The sequence below is a fragment of the Rattus norvegicus genome, chromosome Y, assembly GCF_036323735.1.
Source record: "Rattus norvegicus strain BN/NHsdMcwi chromosome Y, GRCr8, whole genome shotgun sequence".
NCBI lineage: Eukaryota > Metazoa > Chordata > Mammalia > Rodentia > Muridae > Rattus > Rattus norvegicus.
The window spans coordinates 13,324,591-13,344,415 of NC_086040.1; the positions used below are offsets into that span (position 1 = coordinate 13,324,591).

Consider the following 19,825-nt stretch of genomic DNA (forward strand, 5'->3'; position numbering starts at 1 on the left):
CGTTCTTATATGGACTTCTCTGTTCTTATGGTTCCCTGAAGTCAGAGAGTTTATATCATTAATTTCTTTATACCAAAAGCCAAGTGTTGTGAAGTTCATAGTTATTTTCCTGAGATATCATGACCTTTAGTCTTTTTGTCAAGGAGAAAAGGTCCTAAGGAAGAAGGGAAAAACAAGTATTGTATCCCTAGCTCTGAGTAAACTCCTCCATGCTTTGGAAACCTATAGTGCAGTTTGTGTCTGACACTGATATCTGGAATAGAGAAGTACTTGTAGTTGAGACATCATCATCTCAGTCTTTCCACTAGTATTACTCTGAATAACACTTCAGATTTCTGCGTCAGCTTGAAATTTACTAGGCAGCTCTCTTTCTTTTATATCACTCTTTTTTATTTTTTAGCAAAATTTATTGATTTTTTTATCAGGATGTTTCTATATTTACTTGTAAAATATTATTTCCTTTCCCAGTTTCATGCCCACAATGCATTCACTTGAACTGGAAGACAAAGTAGGGAATACAAGGACTTCTTTTTCCAATGTTGCCTAAAAAGGCAATCTTCTGCCACATATGCATTTGGAGCCATAGGTTATTCCATGTACTTTCCTTGTATATCGGTCTTTTATGAGAAAGCTCTGTTTCACTTTCATTGTTGTTCTTCTTGGGTTGAAAGCACCTTCAGCTCTTCTAATACTGTCTCAAACTTTGCCAACAAGAGGTCTGTTTTCAGTTCATTGGTTTGCTACATGCATTCACTTCTGTATTTCACATGCTGTATCTGTTTCTCTCAGGAAGTATCTAAATCCAGGTCCTCGCAGAATGCACTTCTTTCATCAATCTTACCTAGTTTTCTTGGCTGATGGATACAAATATAGTTTTGGTGGCTCTTACACCTATTTTGTCAAAGGGGAATGTTCACATGGATTCTGCCCAACTATGTCAAGAATGTAAAATTAAGAAATGGCAATTCAAATAGGGTCCCTCCTGTTTTTATGAACCTATTGAAGTAGACATTTATTTGGTCCTCAAGACATATTTCTTCCTGCACTTCATCCAGTATCTTAGGATTGGCCTGAACAAAGAATCATGGCAAAACATCCTAAACCATAAATTCTGGCCATGGGAATACGTGAAGCTAGATAGTGTAGTACTGACATCAAATGGGACTTGATAACCGAATTCAATAGTCCATGTTGTCCTTTGGTTTCCTGATGTCTAGTAATTTTTCGTTAAAATAAGGATTTGGCAGTTTATCATTTTAAGCAGGTATACAGTATTTACACTGTTATACTCACTCTATAGCTGGGCCCATGTTGTGACCAAAATCATTGCAGAAATTGGAATTGGAAAACAGAATTATTGAGTACACATTGAGGAATATTTACAAAATCCCCTATCAAGGAATTTACAATAAGAAATTGAAATACAATATTCATTCAACTACAGGTCTGTAGAGAAAATACTGGCCTTTGGGAAACAGAGAAATCTCAGAAAATTGAACTGTATGTCACAGTAATGAACCTGGGAATAAAACTATTATCTAGAATTGTCTCCTGCACACCATGTTCCTAAATCTTTTCTACCCATGCCAATTCCCTGTCAAACTTTCTCCATTCAGAACATGTAACCACTAGTGAAGCAGAGAGAAGTCTCTAACTTTAGAGTGATGGGTTAGAGTATAGTTTTCCACTCTGTCACAGTAGACATACCTGGAAACTGAAAACTTGTATCTGGTCAATATAATGAAAGGTGTTCACCAGGTAGGCCACGACAGTTCCCAGTGACATCATCATTAGGACCACCCTGAAAACTCTCTTGTAACCTGGTGAGTCCTAGCTTCTTCTGTGATATCACAACTATTGTAGTGACAGCAACTGCCTCTCAGATATTCCTGCAGTACCTCTAGGGTTTACTAATATCCTCTAATTCAGAGCAAATTGGGGTGTGATAACAAACAGATTGAAGAGATTATAAATGGGGAGAAGGAAGCTGGCTTTCTGTCTCGGTATAAACAATAATGAAGAAATATGTGGTCATTTGGAAAGCTCAGTGAGTCCTTGGTATGTGGTGAGTGGTATCGCTGAAGAGATAGCCTTGATCTGAGCCTTCTATATAAGGGAATCAGGAGCTGGGGGAATCTCAGAAGCATCTGTACTTCCCTGTTCTTATAGTTCCTGAAGGATTATATCCTTCATCTCTTTATTCCAAAAGCCAAGTGTTGTGAAAGGCACAGTTGTTTTCCTGAGAGCTCATTAACTGTACTCTTTTTGTCAAGAAGAAAAGGTTCTAAGGAAGAAGGATAAAACAAGTATTGTGTCCCTAACTCAAGGTAATATCCACCGTGCTTTGGAAACCTATAGTGCATTTTGTGTCTGACACTGGTATTTGGGAGAGAGACATGCTTCTCGTTGAGACTTCATCATCTCAGTCTTTCCACTACTATTACTATGACTACGACTTCTGCTTTCCGAGTCAATAATTGTGATGACTTTGCAGCTTTATTTTGCTCTATATCTTCATTTTTTATATTTTAGTAAAATTAATTCCTTTTTAACTAGATGTTTCAATATATATATATATATATATATATATATATATATATATATATATATATATATTGAAAATACTTTTTCCTTTCCCAATTTCCTGACCATAAGTTCCTGAACCAATTCCATTTCATTTCTTCTCTATCCATCCTTTTTGACTCATGACATTCCTTCCAACTGGGAGATAAAATATGGAAGAAACGTGCCTCTTTTCCCAATGTTGCCCAAAAAGGCCATCATCAGCAACATATGCATTTGGAGCCATAGGTCAGTCCATGTAATTTTTTTTGTATGTTGGTCTAGTAAGCAAAAGCTCTGAATCACTGTCATAGTTGTTCTTATGGGGTTGAAAGCAAGCTCAGCTCTTCTAATCCTTTTTCAAATTTTAACAACAAGAGGTACATTTTCAGGTCACTGGTTTGCTACCAGCATTCACTTCTGTATTTGACATGATATATCTGTGTCTCCCCCTAAATATTTATATCCAGTTCCTGGCAGAATGCATTTCTTACCTTCATCAATTTTATCTAGCTTTGTTGGCTGATATATATATATATATATATATATATATATATATATATATATATATTTATGTATACATATATATATACATATTTATACATATGTATACATATATACATACATATATATATATATATATATATATATATATATATATATATATATATATATATACATGAATGAGGTATGGTGAATCCTACACCTAAGTGGTTAAGTGGAAAGTTAACATGGATTCTGCCCAACTATGTCAAGAATGTAGAATTCACAAATGACAATTTCAAATAGACTCTCTTCTGTTATTGTGAACCTATTGAAGTAGACATTTAACTGGTCCTCAAGACATATTTCTCCCTGCCCCTAGTCCATTATCTTACGTTTGGCCTTAATAAAGAAACATGGTCAATCATCCTACCCTCAAGTCTGGTCATGCAAACACTGGAAACTGGATAGAGTATACAGGAATGACCTGTGAATAAACATATTGTCTAAAAGAACTTCCTACACTCTGGACTTTCCTGTTCTCATGGTTTCCGGAAGACAGTGTGTTAATATCATTCATTCCTTTAAAGTCAAGTGATGTGAAGGGCATATTTGTTTTCCTGAAAAATCATGACCTTTACCCTTTGTCAAGAAGAAAAGGTTCTAAGGAAGAATGGAAAAACAAGCATTGTGTGCTTAGGTCCGAGTAAACTGCATGCTTTGGATACCTATAGTGCAGTATGTGTCTGACACTGATAATTGGAAGAAAGAAGTGCTTCTAGTTGAGACTTCATCATCTCAGACTTTCTACTAGCATTACTCTGACTACCACATCAGATTTCTGAGTCAATATCTGTGATTACTTGTCACTTTCTTTTCTTTTATATCATTTTTTTTTATTTTTTAGCGAAATATATTGATTTTTTAAAATTGGATCTCTATATTTACATTTAAAATATTATTTCCTTTCCCAGCTTCCTGCCCATAAGATCCCTAATCGTTCCATTTCTTTCTTCTCTAAACAGCCTTTCTGCTGCATGACCTTCCCTTAAACTGGGAGACAGACTAGGGATGACTAAGGGCATCATCTCCATTTTTGTCCAAAAAGCTCATCCTCTCCCACATATGCATTTGGAGCCATTGGACAGTCCATGTAAATTCTTTGTTTATTGGTCTGGTATGTGAAGGCTCTGGTTCATTATCATTGTTGTTCTTATGGGGTTGAAAGCACCTTCAGCTCTTCTAATCCTTTTTCAATATTTACCTACAAGAGTTCCGTTTTCAGTTCAATGGTTTGCTATTAGCATTCACTTCTTTATTTGATATGCTGTATTTGTGTCTCTCAGTAAATATCTATATCCAGTTCCTGGAAGAATGAACTTCTTAGCTTTATCAATCTTATCTAGTTTTGGTTGCTGATGTTTATATATAATTTGGTGGCTTCTACACTTATGTTGTTAAGTGGAAAGTTAACATGGATTCTCCCCAACAATGTCAAGAATGTAGAATTAACAAATGACAATTCAAATAGACTCCCTCCTCTTTTTATGAACCTATTGAAGTCTACATTTAACTGGTCCTCAAGCCATTCTTCTCCCCTGCCCATCATCTGGTAGATTATGTTTGGTCTTAAGAAAGAATCATGGTAAAACATCCTAAACACTCAAGTCTGGCCATGGGAACACTGGAAGATAGATCGGGTAGTACTGACATCAAATGGGAATAGAGAAGCAAATTCAATAGTCCATGTTGTCCTTTGCTTTCCTGATGTCTGGTAATTTTTCAATAAAATAAGGATTTGGGAATTCATCATTCATCTTTTTAAATAGGTACACATTATTTACACTGTTATACTCACCCTATACCTGAGCCCCCTTTGTGACCAAAATCATTTCAGAAAATTTAATTGGAAAACAGATTTTTTGATTACACATTGAGGAACATTTACAAAGTCCCCTATCAAGGAATTTACAGTAAGAAATTGAAATACAATATTCATTCAATTAAAGGTCTGTAGAGAAAATACTGGCCTTTGGGAAAGTGTGAAAACCCAGAAAATTGAACTGTATGTATCAGGAATCAACCTGGGAATAAAAATATTACCTAGAAGAATCTCCTACACTCCATGTTCCTAAATCTTTTCTACACATGCCAAACCCCTGTCTAACTTTCTGCATTCAGAGCATGTTACCACTAGTGAAGCAGAGAGGAGACTCTACTTTAGAGTGATGTAGTAAGTACAGGTTTCCACTGTGTTACAGGAGACATACCTGGTAAGGGCTCGCTCGAATCTGGTCAATGTAAGGAAAACTGTTCAGCAGGTAGACCATGGCAGTTCTCAGTAACATTATCATTAGGACCTCCCTGAAAACTCTCTTATAACCTGGTGAGCCATAGCTCCTTCTTTTGTCATGACTGCAAATGCCTCTCAGATTTTCCTTCACTACCTCTAGAGTTTACTAATTGGCCTCTAATTCAGTAGTATTTGGGAGTGAGAACAAAGAGGTTGAAGAGATATGAAATGGGGAGAAGGAAGCTGGCCTTCTGTCTTGGTATAAAAACAAGGAAGAAATATGTGGTCCTTGGGAAAGCTTAGTGTGTCCTTGTTAGGTGTTTAGTGGTATCTCTGAAGATATAGGCTTTATCTGTGCCTTCCACATAAGAGAATCAGTAGCTGGGAGCCTCTCAAAAGCATCAGGACTTCCCTGTTCTTATGCTTCCTGGAAGTCTGAGAATTTATATCATTCATTTCTTTATTCCAAAAGTCAAGTGTTGTGAAGGGCACAGTTGTATCCTTGACAGGTCATGGACTTTATACTTTTGGTCAGAAAGAGAATGTTACTAAGGAAGATGAAATGGACAAGTATTGTGTCCTCATCTCAGAGTAAACTCTTCTATGTTTTGGATTCCTATATTGCAGTTTCTGTATGACACTTCTATCTGGGAGATCAAAGTGCTCTAGTTCAGACCTCATCATCTCAGTCTTTCCTCTAGTATTACTCTGACTATCATTTTAGATATCCAAGTCAATAGGTATGATTATTTGGCAGTTTTCTTTTATATCGTTCATTGTTTAGCAAATTTTATTTCTTTTCTAAACTGGATGTTTCTATATTTACATTTAAAATGTTATTTCCTTTCTCAGTTACCTGCCCATAACATCCCTAACTAACCCCCTCCCCTTCTTCTATAACCCTCTTTACTACCCCTTGACATTACCTTGAACTTGGAGTCAAACCTAGGGAGGACCAAGGACTTCTCCTTCCATTGGTACTCACCAAGTCCATCCTCATCCACATATGCAGTTGTATACATAGCTCTGTCCGTGTACATTCTTTGAATATTGGTCTAGTTTCAGAAAGCTGTGGTTCATTGTCGTTGTTGTTCTTATGGTGTTAAAGCCCCTTCAGCTCTTGTATCTTTCCTCAAAATCTTCCAACAAGAAGTCCATTTTCAGTTCACTGGTTTGTCACTAGCATTCACTTCTGTATTTGGCATAATCTAGCTGTGTGTCTCAGGAAATATCTATATATGATTCTTCGCAGAATGCACTTCTTATCTTCATCAATTTTGTCTAGTTTTGGTGGCTGATGTATACATAAGTACTTTTGGTGGCTCCTATAGCTTTCAGTTTAGCTGGAATTTTAACATGGATTCTGCGCATCTAGGTCGAGACTCTAGAATCCACAAATGGCAACGCTAAATTGACTCCATACTGTTCTTTTGAATCTACTGAAATTGAGGCTTCACTGGTCCTCAAGTCATTCCTCTCCCTACCCAGCCTCCTATATCTTATGTTTGGCCTTAATAACAAATCATGGAAAAATATCCAAAACCCTCAAGTATGGCAATGAAACACGGGAAGGTAGATATTGCAGAACTGATATCAAATGAGACTAGAGAACCAAATCCTATAGTCCATGTGGTACTTTCCTTTATTGATGTCTGGTAATATTAGGATACAATAATTATTTGGGAGTGTGTCATTTGAAGTACGTACACAGTATTTACACTGGTATACTTACTCTATAGTTGGGCCCACTTTGTTGCCAAAGTCATTGCAGAAAATGGATTGGAAAACAGAATTTTTGAGTACACTTTCAGGAATATTATAAAGTCCCCTATCATTGAATGTACAATAAGAAAACATAATATAATATTCATTCAACTAAAGGACTATAAGAAAAATCCTAGTGTTTGGGAAACAGAGATATCTGAGAAAATTGAACTGTAGGCCATAGGAATGGACCTGGGAAAAATTATTATCCAGAAGAATCTCCTCCACTCCAGGTTCCTAAATCTTTTCCACCCATGCCAAGCCCCTTACTATGACTGTCCATTCAGAGCATGTAACCAATAATGAAGCCAGGAGAATTCCCTAGCTTTAGAGAGATATAGTATGTAAAGATTTCCACTGTGTCACAGGAGACACTCCTGTAAAGTGCACCCTTGAATCTAGTCAATGTTAGCAATGCAGTTCAGCAGGTAGTCCATGGCAATTCTCAGTGATATCATCATTAGGCCCTCCCTGAAAAAAAATCTCCTGTATCCTGCAGAGCCCTAGCTTCTTCTGTGATGTCACAAGTGTTGTTGTGACAGCAATTTAATCTCAGATATTCCTTCAGAACCTGTAGGGTTAACTAATTGGACTCTAACTCAGAGTACACAGCCATTTGGATGGGAGGAGAAAAAAGAGCAAGAATTGATTAGAGATGAGGAGAAGGAAGCTGGACTTCTCTCGTGGTAATAAAAAAGGAAGAAATATGTAGTCTATGGGAAAGCTCATTGAGTTCTGGGTAGGGATTGAGTGGGTTGGCTGAAGAGATAGCCTTGTCCTGAGCCTTCCTCATATGGGAATATGGAGCTGGGAGACTCTGAGAATCATCTGAACTTCCCTGCTTGTTATGGTTCCTGGATATCAGAGAGTATATATCATTAATTTCTTTATCCCTAAATCCAAGTGTTAGGAAGGGAATAGTTGTTTACCCGAGAGCTCATTGCTCTTATTCTGTTTTTCACAGAAGAAAAAGTTCCTAAGTAAGAAAGGAAAGACAAGTATTATGTCCTCAGCTCACAGTAACCTCCTCCGTGATTTGGTTTCCTTTAGTGCAGCTTGTGTCTGACACTCACATAAGGATGAAGGGAAGGACAATTATTGTGTCACTGCCCACAGTAAACTCCACCATGTTTTGGATAACTGTAGTTCAGTTTGTGTTTGACACTGATATCTGGGAGTCTTCCCCATCTCAGTCTTTCCACTACTATTACTCTTCTGAGAGTGATGCTTTAGATTTCTGAGTGAAGAAATGTGATTAACTGGCAATTCTCTTTTCTTTTATTTCTTTATTTTTTTAATTTTATACCATATTTTATTGCTTTTTTCATGGGATATTTCTATATTTACATTTCAAATATTGTTTCCAATCCCAATTTCCTGTCGGTTAGGTCCCTAACCGGTTCCCCTCCCATTATTCTATAATTCTTCTTACTGCCCCTTGACATTCCCTTGAAATGGCAGTCAAACCTAAGGAGGACCAAGGGCTTCTGCATCCGTTGGTGCCCAAAAAGTCATCCTCTTCCTCCTGTGTATTTTCAACCATAGTTCTCTCCATGTACAGTCCTTTAATATGTGTGTATAACTGGAATGCTCTGGTTCATTGCCATTGTTGTTCTTATGGGGCTAAAAGCCCCATTATCCCTTGTAATCCTTTCTAAAAATCTACCAACAATTGGTCCGTTTTCAGATCACTGGTTTACCACTAACATTCACTTCTGTATTTACCATGCTCTAGCTGTGTTTGTCAGTATATATATATATACTATATATATATATATACTATATCTATATATACTATATCTATATATACTATATCTATATATACTATATCTATATATATGGTTCCTAGCAGCATGCACTTCTTAGCTTCAACAATCTTTCTAGATTTGGTGGCAGATATGTTTATCTATCTGTATCTGTGTCTGTATCTGTATCTATATCTTTATTGGTATCTGTATCTGTATCTGTATCTGTATCTATCTCTATCCATCTATATCTCTCTATCTATATCTCTATCTATCTATCTATCTATCTATAACTATACCTATATCTATCTATCTATGTCTATGTCTACATCTACATCTACATCTATATCTATATCTATATCTATATATCTATTTCTATATATCTATATATCTATATCTATATATCTATCTATATATATATATATATATATATATATATATATATATATATATATGGCTCCTTCAGCAATGATGTTAGATATGGATTTGAACAACTAGGTCAAGAATGTAGAATTCACAAATGCCAAATAGACTTCCTCCTGTTCTCATGAATCTATTGAGGTTGAGGTTTCCCTAGACCTAAAGCCATTCCTCTCCTTGCCCTTCCTCCGGAATTTTGTTTTCCTTGAAGAAAGAATCCAAACATCCAAAACCTGCAAGTATAGCACTGGGAAAACAAAAAGTTAGATATTCCAGAACTGAAACTTAATCGGACTTGACAACCGCATTCTATACTCCATGTTGTCCTTTGCTATACTGATATCTGGTAATTTTTGGATAAAATAAGGATTTTTGAGTTTATCATTTGAAGTAGGTACACAATATATACACGGTTATATTCACTCTATAGGTGGATCCCCTTTGCTTCCAAAATCATTGCAAAAAATTGAATTCATTAACAGAATTTTTGAGTATACACTCAGGAATATACATAAAGTCCCCTATCAAGGAATGTACAATAAGAAAGTGAAATATAGTGTTGGGGATTTAGGTGAGTGGTAGAGCGCTTGCCTAGCAAGCTCAAGGCCCTGTTTTCAGTCCCCAGCTCCAAAAAGAAGAAAAAAAGAAAAAAAGTAAATGTAATAGAATATTCACTTAATTAAATGTCTGTATGGAAAATACTGGCCATTGGGACACAGAGAAAATCTAAGAAATTGAACTTTATGTCACAGGAATGGACCTGGAAATATATTTATTATGCAGATGAATCTCCTCCACTCCATGTTCCTAGATCTTTTCTACCAATTGCAAGCCCCTGACTAATTTTCTCCATTCAGAGCAGGCAACCACTAATGAAGCACAAAGAACTCTCTAATTTTAGAGTGATGTAGTAAGGAAAGGTTTCCACAGCGTTACAGGAGACTATCCTTGAAAGAGCACCGCCAAATCTGGTCAATGTAAAGATAGCTTTTTAGCAGGTAAGTCATTGCAGTTCTCAGTGACATTATCATTTGTGCCTCCCTGAAAAAATCTCTTGTATCCTGGAGAGCCATAGTTTCTTCTGTGATGTCACAAGTGCTGTTGTGTATGCATCTGCCTCTCTGATATTCCTTCAGTAACTCTAGGGTTTACTAATTGGCCTATAGTTCAGAGTAAACAGCCTTTGGGAAGGTAACCAAACAGGATGAAGAGGTCAGAGATGGGGATAAGGAAGCTGGCCTTCTGTCTTGGTATATAAAAAAGGAAGAAATACTTGCTCCATGGGAAATATACATGAGTCCTGGGTAGGGACTGTGTGGGTTAGCTGAAGAGACAGCCTGGATCTTAGTCTTCCACATATGCAAATCTGGAGCTGGGATTCTCTCAGAATTATCTGGTCTTCCCTGCTTGTTATGGTTCTGGGAATCTGAGAGTTTATATCACTAATTTCTTTATCCCAAAAGCCAGATGTTGGGAAGGGCTCTGTTTTCCTGAGAGCTCATCAATTTTATTCTTTTTGCCCAGTAGAAAAACATCCTAAGGAAGAAGGGAAAGGTCATTATTGTATCTTCAGCTCAGTGTAAACTCCTCCATGCTGTGGATTCCTACAGTGTGCATGTTGTGTCTGACACTGATATATGGGCGAGAAAATGCTTCTAGTTGAGAATTCATCATCTCAGTCTTTCAACTAGTATTACTCTGTCTACCATTCATTGACAGTGACTCTTTATATTTCTGAGTTATTAGGGGTGATTAGCAGGCAGTTTTCTTTTCTATAATTTGATTTATTTTGAACATATTTTTTTGCTTCTTTAATTGGATACTTCTATATTATCTTTTCCAGTTTCCTGTCCATAAGATCTCTAAGCAGTCCCCATCCAATTCCTCTAAAACCACCCTTACCGCCCCTTGACATTCCCATAAACTGGGAGCTAAACCTAGTGAGGAAACCAAAGGGCTTCTCCTTCCTTTGGTGCCCAAAAAGGCCATCCTCTGCTACATATTCAGTTGGAGCCTTAGGTCTGTCCATATACATTGTTTGAATATTGGTTTAGTACCTGAAATCTCTGGTTCCTTGGCATTGTTGTTCTTGTGGTGTTGAATGCCCCTTCAGCTCTTGTAATCATTTCTCAAAATCTACCATCAAGAGGTCCGTTCTCAGTTCACTGGCTTGCTACTAGCTTTCATTTCTGTATTGGATCTGCTCTAGCTGTGTCTCTCAGGAAAGATCTATATCCTGTTCCTGGAGGCATGCACTTCTTAGCTTCAACAGTCTTATCTAGATTGGTGGCAAATATATATATATATATATATATATATATATATATATATATATATATATATATATATATATATATGGTGGCTCATACAGCCTTGAGATTAGGTGGAATTTTAACATGGATACTTTGGAACTACCTCAATTATTTAGAATCTACAAATGAAAATACCAAATAGACTTCCTCCTGTTCTTATGAAACTAGTGATGTTGAGGTTTCCCTGGACCTCAAGTCATTGCTCTCCCTGCCCAACCTCCTGAATTTTATATTTTATCTGAAGAAAGAACCATCGTAAAACATCCAAAAACCTGAAGCCTGACACTGGGAACACAGGAAGGTATATATTAGTGAACTGACATCTAAAGGTATTACAGAACCTCATTCTCTTGTCCATGTTGTACTTTGCTTTACTGATGTCTCGTAATTTTTGGATAAAATAAAGATTTGTTTACCATCTGAAGTAGGTACGGAGTATTTTCACTGATATATTCACTCTATAGCTGGGCCTACTTTGTTGCCGAAATCACTGCTCTGCCACAAACATTCACTTCTGTATTTGGCATGTTATAGCTGTGTATTTCAGGAAAGACCTATATTGGTTCCTAGCAGCCTGACCTTATTAGGTTCATCAATATTATCTAATTTTGGTGGCTGATATATCCATCTGTCTGTCAATCTATCTATCTATCTATCTATCTATCTATCTATCTATCTATCTATCTATCTATCTCTGTATATGTATCTGTATCTATATCTATATCTACATCTATCTATAACTATATCTTTCTATATCTATATCATCTATATCTATCTATATCTATTTATACCTGTATCTATATCTATATATTTTTGTATCTATCCTATCTTTATCTCTCTCTCTCTCTCTCTCTCTCTCTCTCTATATATATATATATATATATATATATATATACATATATATATATATATATATATATATATATATATATATATATATTGGCGCCTACAGCTATGAGGGTAGGTGGAATTTTAACATGGATTCTTTGCAAGTAGGGCAAAAATGAGGAGTCCACAAATGATAATGCCAAATAGACTCCCCATTGTTCTTATTAACCTTTTGATGTTGAGGTTTCACAGGACATCAAGCTATTCCTCTCACTGCCCATCCTCCTGAACCTTATGTTTGTCCTGAAGAAAGAATCATGATAAACATGCAAATCCCTCAATTCTGTGCTTGGAAACACAGGAAGGTAGATATTAGGGAATTGTTATCTAATGGGACTACAGAACCACATTCTGTAATCCATGGTTTACTTTGCTTTACTGATCTCTGGTAATTTTTGGATTAAAAAAAAGGATTTGGTAGTTTATAATTTGAAGTAATTACAGAGTATTTACACTGTTATATTCACTCTTTGCCTTGGACTTCATTCTTGTCAAAATCATTACAAAAATATTGAATTCGAAAACAGAATTTTTGAGTACACATTCAGGAATATATATATTCCCTATGTGCCCTATCAAGGAATTTACAGTAAGAAAATGAAATACAATATCCACTCAATAATAGGGCTGTAGGGAAAATCCTTTCCTTTGGGAAATAGAGAAATCCTAGGAAATTGAACTGAATGTAACAAGAATGGACTTTGGATTAGAATTATTATACAGAGGAATCTACTCCCTTCCATGATCCTAGATCTTTTCTAACCATGACAAACCTCTGAATAAGTTTCTCCATTCAAAGCATGTAACCACTAATGATGCTAAGAGAAGTCTCTATTTTAGAGAGATGAATACATAAAGGTTTCTTCTGTTTCACAGGAGACACTCCTTGAAGGGGCACCCTCAAATCTGGCCATTAAAGAAAGAAGTTCAGCAGGTAGGCCATAGCAGTTCATAGTGACATCACCATTAGGCCCTCCCTGAAAAATCTCTTGTACCCTGGAGCGCACTAGCTCCTTCTGTGATGTCACAAGTGTTGTCATCACAGCCCGGCCTAAGGGTTATTCCTCCTGTAACTCTAGGTTTACTAATTAGCCTCTCATTCAATATAAACAGTCATTTGGGAGGGAGAAAAAAAAAGGATGAAGAGATCCGAGAAGGGGAGAAGGCAGCTGGCCTTCTGTTTTCGTAAAACAAAAAATGAAGTAATATGCCATCCGTGGGAACATTTAGAGAGTCCTGGGTAGGGGCTGAGTGGATTTGCTGAAGAGAAGCCTTGATCTTATCCTTCCACGTATCAGAAACAGGAGCTGGGAGCCTCTGAGAAGAATCTGGACTTCCCTGTTGTTATGATACCTGGAAGTCAGAGCGTTTATATCATTTATTTATTATTCCAAAAGCCAGGTGTTGGGAAGTGTACAGTTGTTTTCCTGAGAGCTCACGCCTTTATTTTTTTTGCCCAGAAGAAAATAGTCCTAAGGAAAGAGCTAAAGACAAATATTGTGTCCTCTGCTCAGAGGAAATTCCCCCATGCTTTGCATTCCTATAGAGCAGATTGAGTCTGACACTGATATCGTGCTTCTAGTTGAGACTTCATGATCTCAGTCTTTCCACTAGTATTACTCTGACTCCCATTCCCTGAAGTTGACCCTTTAGATTTCTGAGACAATTGGTGACATTAACTTGCAGTTTTCCTTTCTTTTATTTCTTTCATTTTTCTTTATTTTTTACTAAATTTTATTGCTTTTTTTAACTGAATGTTTCTATGTTTACATTTCAAATGTTTTTTTTTTCTTTCCCAGTTTCCTGTCTGTAAGACTCCTGACCTGTCCCCCTACCCTTCTTGTATAACCTCCCTTACTGCACCTTGACATTCCCTTAAACGGGGTGTCAAATCTAGTTTGGTAAAACGGCTTCTCCTTATTTTGTTGCCGAACAAGGCCATTCTCTGCTACATATGCAGTTGGAGTCACTGGTCTATCCATGTACAGTCTTCGAATATTTGTTTAGTACCAGAAAGCTCTGGTTTGTTGGCACAGTTGTTCTTATTTAGTTGAAAGCACCTTCATCTTTTGTTATCCTTTCACAAAATCCACCAACATGAGGTAAGTTTACAGTTCACTGGTTTGCCATTAGGATTCACTTCTGTATTTGACATGATCTAGCTGTGTCTCTCAGGTAAATTCTACATCTTGTTGCTGGCAGTGTGCAATTCTTAGCTTCATTAATCTTATCTATTTTTGGTGTCTGATTATATACACACACACACACACACACACACACACACACACACACACACACACTTTCGTTGGCTCCAATAGGTATGTTAGGTGGAATTTTAACATGGATCCTGGGAAACTAGGTCAAGAATGTAGAATCCACAAATGACAATGCCAAATAGAATCTCTCCTGTTCTTATGAAACTATTGAAGTTGAATTTTCACTAGACCTCAAGCCATTCCTCTCCCTGCCAATCCTCCTGAATCTTATGTTTGGTCTGAAGAAAGATCATGGTAAAACATCCAAAACCGTCAAGTCTGGCCGTGAGAACACAGGAAGGTAGATATTAGAAACTGATATCAAATGGGACTACAGTACTGCATTCTATAGTCTATGTTGTCCTCTGCTTTACTGATGTTGGTAATTTTAGGGAAAAATAAGGATTTGGGTGTTTATCATTTGAAGAGAGTACACAATATTTACACTGTTATATTCACTCTAAAGGTGGCCCCCTTTATTGCCAAAATCATTGAAAAAAATGAATTGAAAATCAGAATTTTTAAGTTCACATTCAGGAATGTATATAAAGTCCTATACCAAGGAATTACAATAAGTAAATATAGTACAATTTACATTCAATTAAAGGTCTGCACAGAAAATCCTGACCTTTGGGAAACAGAAAACCTAGCAAATTGAACTGTATGTCACAGGAATGTACCTTGGAAAGAATTATTATCCAGAACAATCTCCTTCTCTCCATGTTCCTAGATCTTTTCTACCTATGCCAAGCCCCTGACTAACTTTCTCCATTCAGAGCATGTAACCACTAATGAAGAAAGAGAAGTCTCTACCTTTAGAGAGTTGTAGTATGTAAAGATTTCCACTGGGTCACAGGAGACACACCTGTAAAGGGCATCCTCGAATCTGGTCAATGTAAGGAAAGCTGTTTCCCAGGTAGGCAATTACAGTTCTCAGTGACATTATCATTAGGCCCTGCCTGAAAAATCTCTTGTATCCTGGAGAGCCCTAGCTTCTTCTGTGATGTCAAAAGTCTTGTTGTGTCTGCAACTGCCTCATCGATATTCTTTCAGTACGTCTAGCGCTTACTAATTTGCATCCAATTCAGAGTAAACAGCCATTTGAGAAAGAGAACAAAGAGGATGAAGAGATCAGACATGGGGAGAAGCAAGCTGGCCTTCTGTCTTGGTATAAAAAAAGGAAAAAATATGTCGACAATGGGAAAGCTCAGTGATTCCTGGGTAGGAGTTGAGTGGGTTTGCTGAAGAAATACCCTTCATTGAGCCTTCCTCATATGGGAATCAGGAGCTTGTTATGGTTCCTGGAAGTCAGAGTGTTTATATCAATATTTTCTTTATTCCAAAAGCCTGGTTTTGAAAAGGGCACAGTTGTTTTCCTGAGAGCTAATGGTTTTATTCCTTTTGGCTCATGTTTGTAAAGGTTTTAGTCCTTGATAACTTGAACCCTTCAGGTCTGTAGGAAGTCACATCCCTTTTGAAACAGTGTTAGAGTCAGTTGCTCACTGTTACTATTAGTAACACAACTCGCTGGGGACAGCACACATGACATCTTTACCTTTGGCCAACACTTGGTTTCCAAACAACATCCTTCATATTTTATCACTTACACATACAAGAAATCTTTTTACTGTGTCTTCATATTCTTTGAATTTTATCACTCTTCACTCCTGCCATTATTACAATCTTCCTTTCCAGATTTGTTTCTTATTTACCGTACGGCAGTGTGCATCTACCCTGAGCTTTTTCTAACCACAAGTCTGTGCAAGGTGGTTTTCTTCTGTTCCCCTTTCTTCATCCTCTCCCCCTCCATAGTAAACAATATCTTCAAGGATGTTGCACCTTAGTTGTTGGTTACTTCCAATCTTTTCTTAATCCCCATGTTCATTCAGTTGAATTCATTTGTCTTTGAACACATCTGTTGCTTATGGAGCTCTTTCCAAGAGTGTCTCTTTGCCTTTTCTTTCCCTTCATTTAGATCTCTGTTTAATGCTGTATTTTTAGTGAGGCATTCTGAGATCACACTACACTAAAATGTTCTCCTCTCTATTTTTTCTATCCCTTTAGCCCATATTAGTTTTCTTCAGATGCTTGTGATATGACAGTGCACCACATACTCCTGCCTCTACTTCCCACTAATATGTAAAAAATAGTTGGACTTTGTCACAAACACCTTTATGCCGGGACTGTTTTCATTAAGCGCTAGAATACTACATGCAGCATAAGAGGAGTTTAGTAACATTTGGTGAGTTCTGAATGGATTGAAGAGAAAACCAGTTGAAATTAAATGATGTACAGAACATTATTATTTCTTGGATGCTTTTTATTAAGAATTGTCATTTTATATCATAAAGTTATAAGCCTAGTTGCAAGGGCTTTTACATGAACTTACCTATTGACTGTATATTTTCTTTTTATTATTAGAGTTCTGTAGCTAGTAAGACAGGTCAACCATTACAACCAAAACTTCAAGGTTCTCCTTCCTACTAGTTGATAAAAAAGTATTATGCACCCAACTCATACAATTTAATATTGCTGAGAGTTATGATAATTTTGTAACCTGTTTCTGTGCATATAGGGTAATTATAGTTTGCATGTCTAGGATACATGAAAAGTCTACAGTACACATGACCAACCAGATTACCAAGCTGCCCTGGAAAGAGCATTACTCTGCCTAACTGTCAGGTCCAGCTCCACCATTGGTGGGTTGTTGTTTTGGTCATATGGACAAAACTTCATTTCTACAGCAGTTTCCTCATCTATTCAATGAACTCAGTACCTTAAATTTACAGGAGTACTATAAATTTATTTTTATTTGTTCATCTATAAGTAACTTAAAACCTGACATGTTTGTATTTTCCATAAATGTATATGTGAGCCCCTGCACAGGTAGAATATCAGAGGACCATGGCAGGCATTGTTTCATCTTGTATTGAGGCAGGGTTTCTATTGTTTACCTCGACTCTGCCAGACAAGCTGGCCTATCAGCATCTAAGATTCTCCTATCTCACCCTGCCATCCAGTTGCTGGAGCACAGGGATTACAGATTCATGTTATAAAATCTTGCTTTTTATGTGGATTCCTTGCACTCTAACTCACCCTTGCACCTCAAGCTCTCTGCTCACAGTGCTATCCCCCCAGTAAACCCACAAGTCACCTTTATGTGTCTAGTAACTGCCCTTGACCCCCATGATTCTTCAGCCAAAAAAGTGTTTGGGGGTGCTGAGGAAGGGGAGGGTTCTGTAGCACAGTAGCAGAATGGTTGCCTGTCTCAAATGGACTCCTGAGTTCAGTCCCCAGTACTGAAAAACCAGGAGAAGTCAAACCTTAAGAGTTTAAATAAGTCAGGGAAGAAGTAAGTCAGGGAAAGATTTCTTTCTTTTCATGTGAATTAAAGGAAAAGATGGTTTTTTTTAACATAGTTGACAAGATGACAAGCTGTTTTTAGTAAACATAGACAGTATTACCAAGTTTTCTATTAATGCATGCAATTTATATATCTAATATTGTGCATTACACTCTAACCTCAGAACCACATTTTGTTTGATTTTTGTGTGCATTGGTGAGGGGGAGGGTAAACAGATAAGACCAGCTGTCTGTCTTTATTTATCTCCCTCAGGTACTGAGAATATAGCAGTGTTGAGAGTCAGAGGTAAACACAGCAGCTGTAATGCATATACAAACATGATTCTTTACTTTGAGCATTCACATAAAAAAAATCTCCTTACCTGAAATCATTTATTTGACTTTTAAGTTGTGTTAGGATTTTAGTCAACCACTTGCCAATACATTTACCACTTACACTTAAAGAATTCTGCAGAAATAACTCAAGATTCATATGTGTTGGTCACTGCATCACAACGGCTCGAGTGCCAGCAACTTGTCCTCATAGAAATGCTCAGGATGCCATTATAGGTGCCAGTGGTCCAAGTACTGATTGCTTAGAATCAGGTCGGATGCCTTGAGAAAGAACATCCTGATCAATTCAGAAGTCGTGACCTTCTTCTGGCTCTTTACCCATGCTTAGGTGACACCAAGTTCATTTAGTTAGGAAGTTTGCATTAATAACAAAGCACTAATGTAGAGAGATCTAGCATGTACTCAAAAAGATAATGATAAATTGGGTGTGGCAGGCCACCACTCCCCTGTAATCCCAGCACTGAGGAGGGTGAAGCCATAGGATGGTCGTTCATCCTGGGGTGCATAAATGAAATCCTGTCCCCAGAACAAAAACTACTGGAGAGCAGCAATAAAAAACAACAATGAGCCATAAGCTTTCCTTGATTATGAGGAGGCCATAAACCGTGTGCTCTGGCTGTATGTTTATAGTAACTTGCCACTTACAAAGCTGTCTCAGTACCCATGATATTTCTACGTTTTCCTATGTTTAAAGTCATTGAACAAAGCAGATGTTTTTCTTCCTTTTATTCATAGATTCTTTTCCTATAGTTTTATTACACTTGAAAAAAGTACAAAATTATTTTTGTTGGTTCTAGGATATTCAGAAATCTCAAAAACCATTGCCCAGTAGCCCACCTCACCTTTTCCCAGTTTCTCAGCCACTAAAGAGTTTGACCAAGTAGTGTCTGCATAGAAGAGAGTGACTGGGAACACACGGGTTATGGTTTTATGGATACGCTGATGGGTAGTTGTACTGTGAGACTAAACGGTACAAACAGTTAATTTATTTGAATTGTGATATTGTTTTCCTTCTTCTTTGAAATCTTCACAGAACCAGAATTTTGCCACAGATATACTTTCGGAGTGCGAGCCACTGTTCAGTGCTTTCCTGCTTGGCTTGCTTCATCCAGTGCCTGTGCTGGAACTGTGACACAAGAAGAGCCTCTTGTAATCCATTAAATGCTGCCTGGCAAATCCTCTATGACTTTCTTCACCATGACATTTCCAGCCCTTTACAGCTCTCACAAAGGTAGGCTGAGGTATCCCATCTGAGCCCTTACTACTGCAATCTGTTGCCCTGGACTCTGCCATCCCTGCTGCTGGTTCTGCTGAGGCTCCAGAACCTGGTCAACTCAGTTTAGCCTTGAATACAGTTTTAATCTCATTACAATTAGCAGTTTTTATCAGTAAGGCTTGCAGTCAGTT

General features: G+C 37.2%; 1 long non-coding RNA gene across 2 annotated transcripts; it reads left to right on the forward strand.

Annotated features, from left to right (window-relative positions):
- The first annotated feature begins 7,630 nt into the window (after window positions 1-7,630).
- On the forward strand, window positions 7,631-19,601 carry LOC134484441 (uncharacterized). 2 transcript variants are annotated; one of them, XR_010061899.1, is made up of 3 exons: window positions 7,631-7,788; window positions 13,344-13,401; window positions 19,452-19,601. It is a non-coding gene; the product is annotated as an uncharacterized LOC134484441 (long non-coding RNA). The 2 variants fall into 2 exon arrangements; XR_010061898.1 differs by lacking the exon at window positions 7,631-7,788 and adding an exon at window positions 10,131-10,265.
- The last annotated feature ends 224 nt before the right edge of the window (window positions 19,602-19,825 follow it).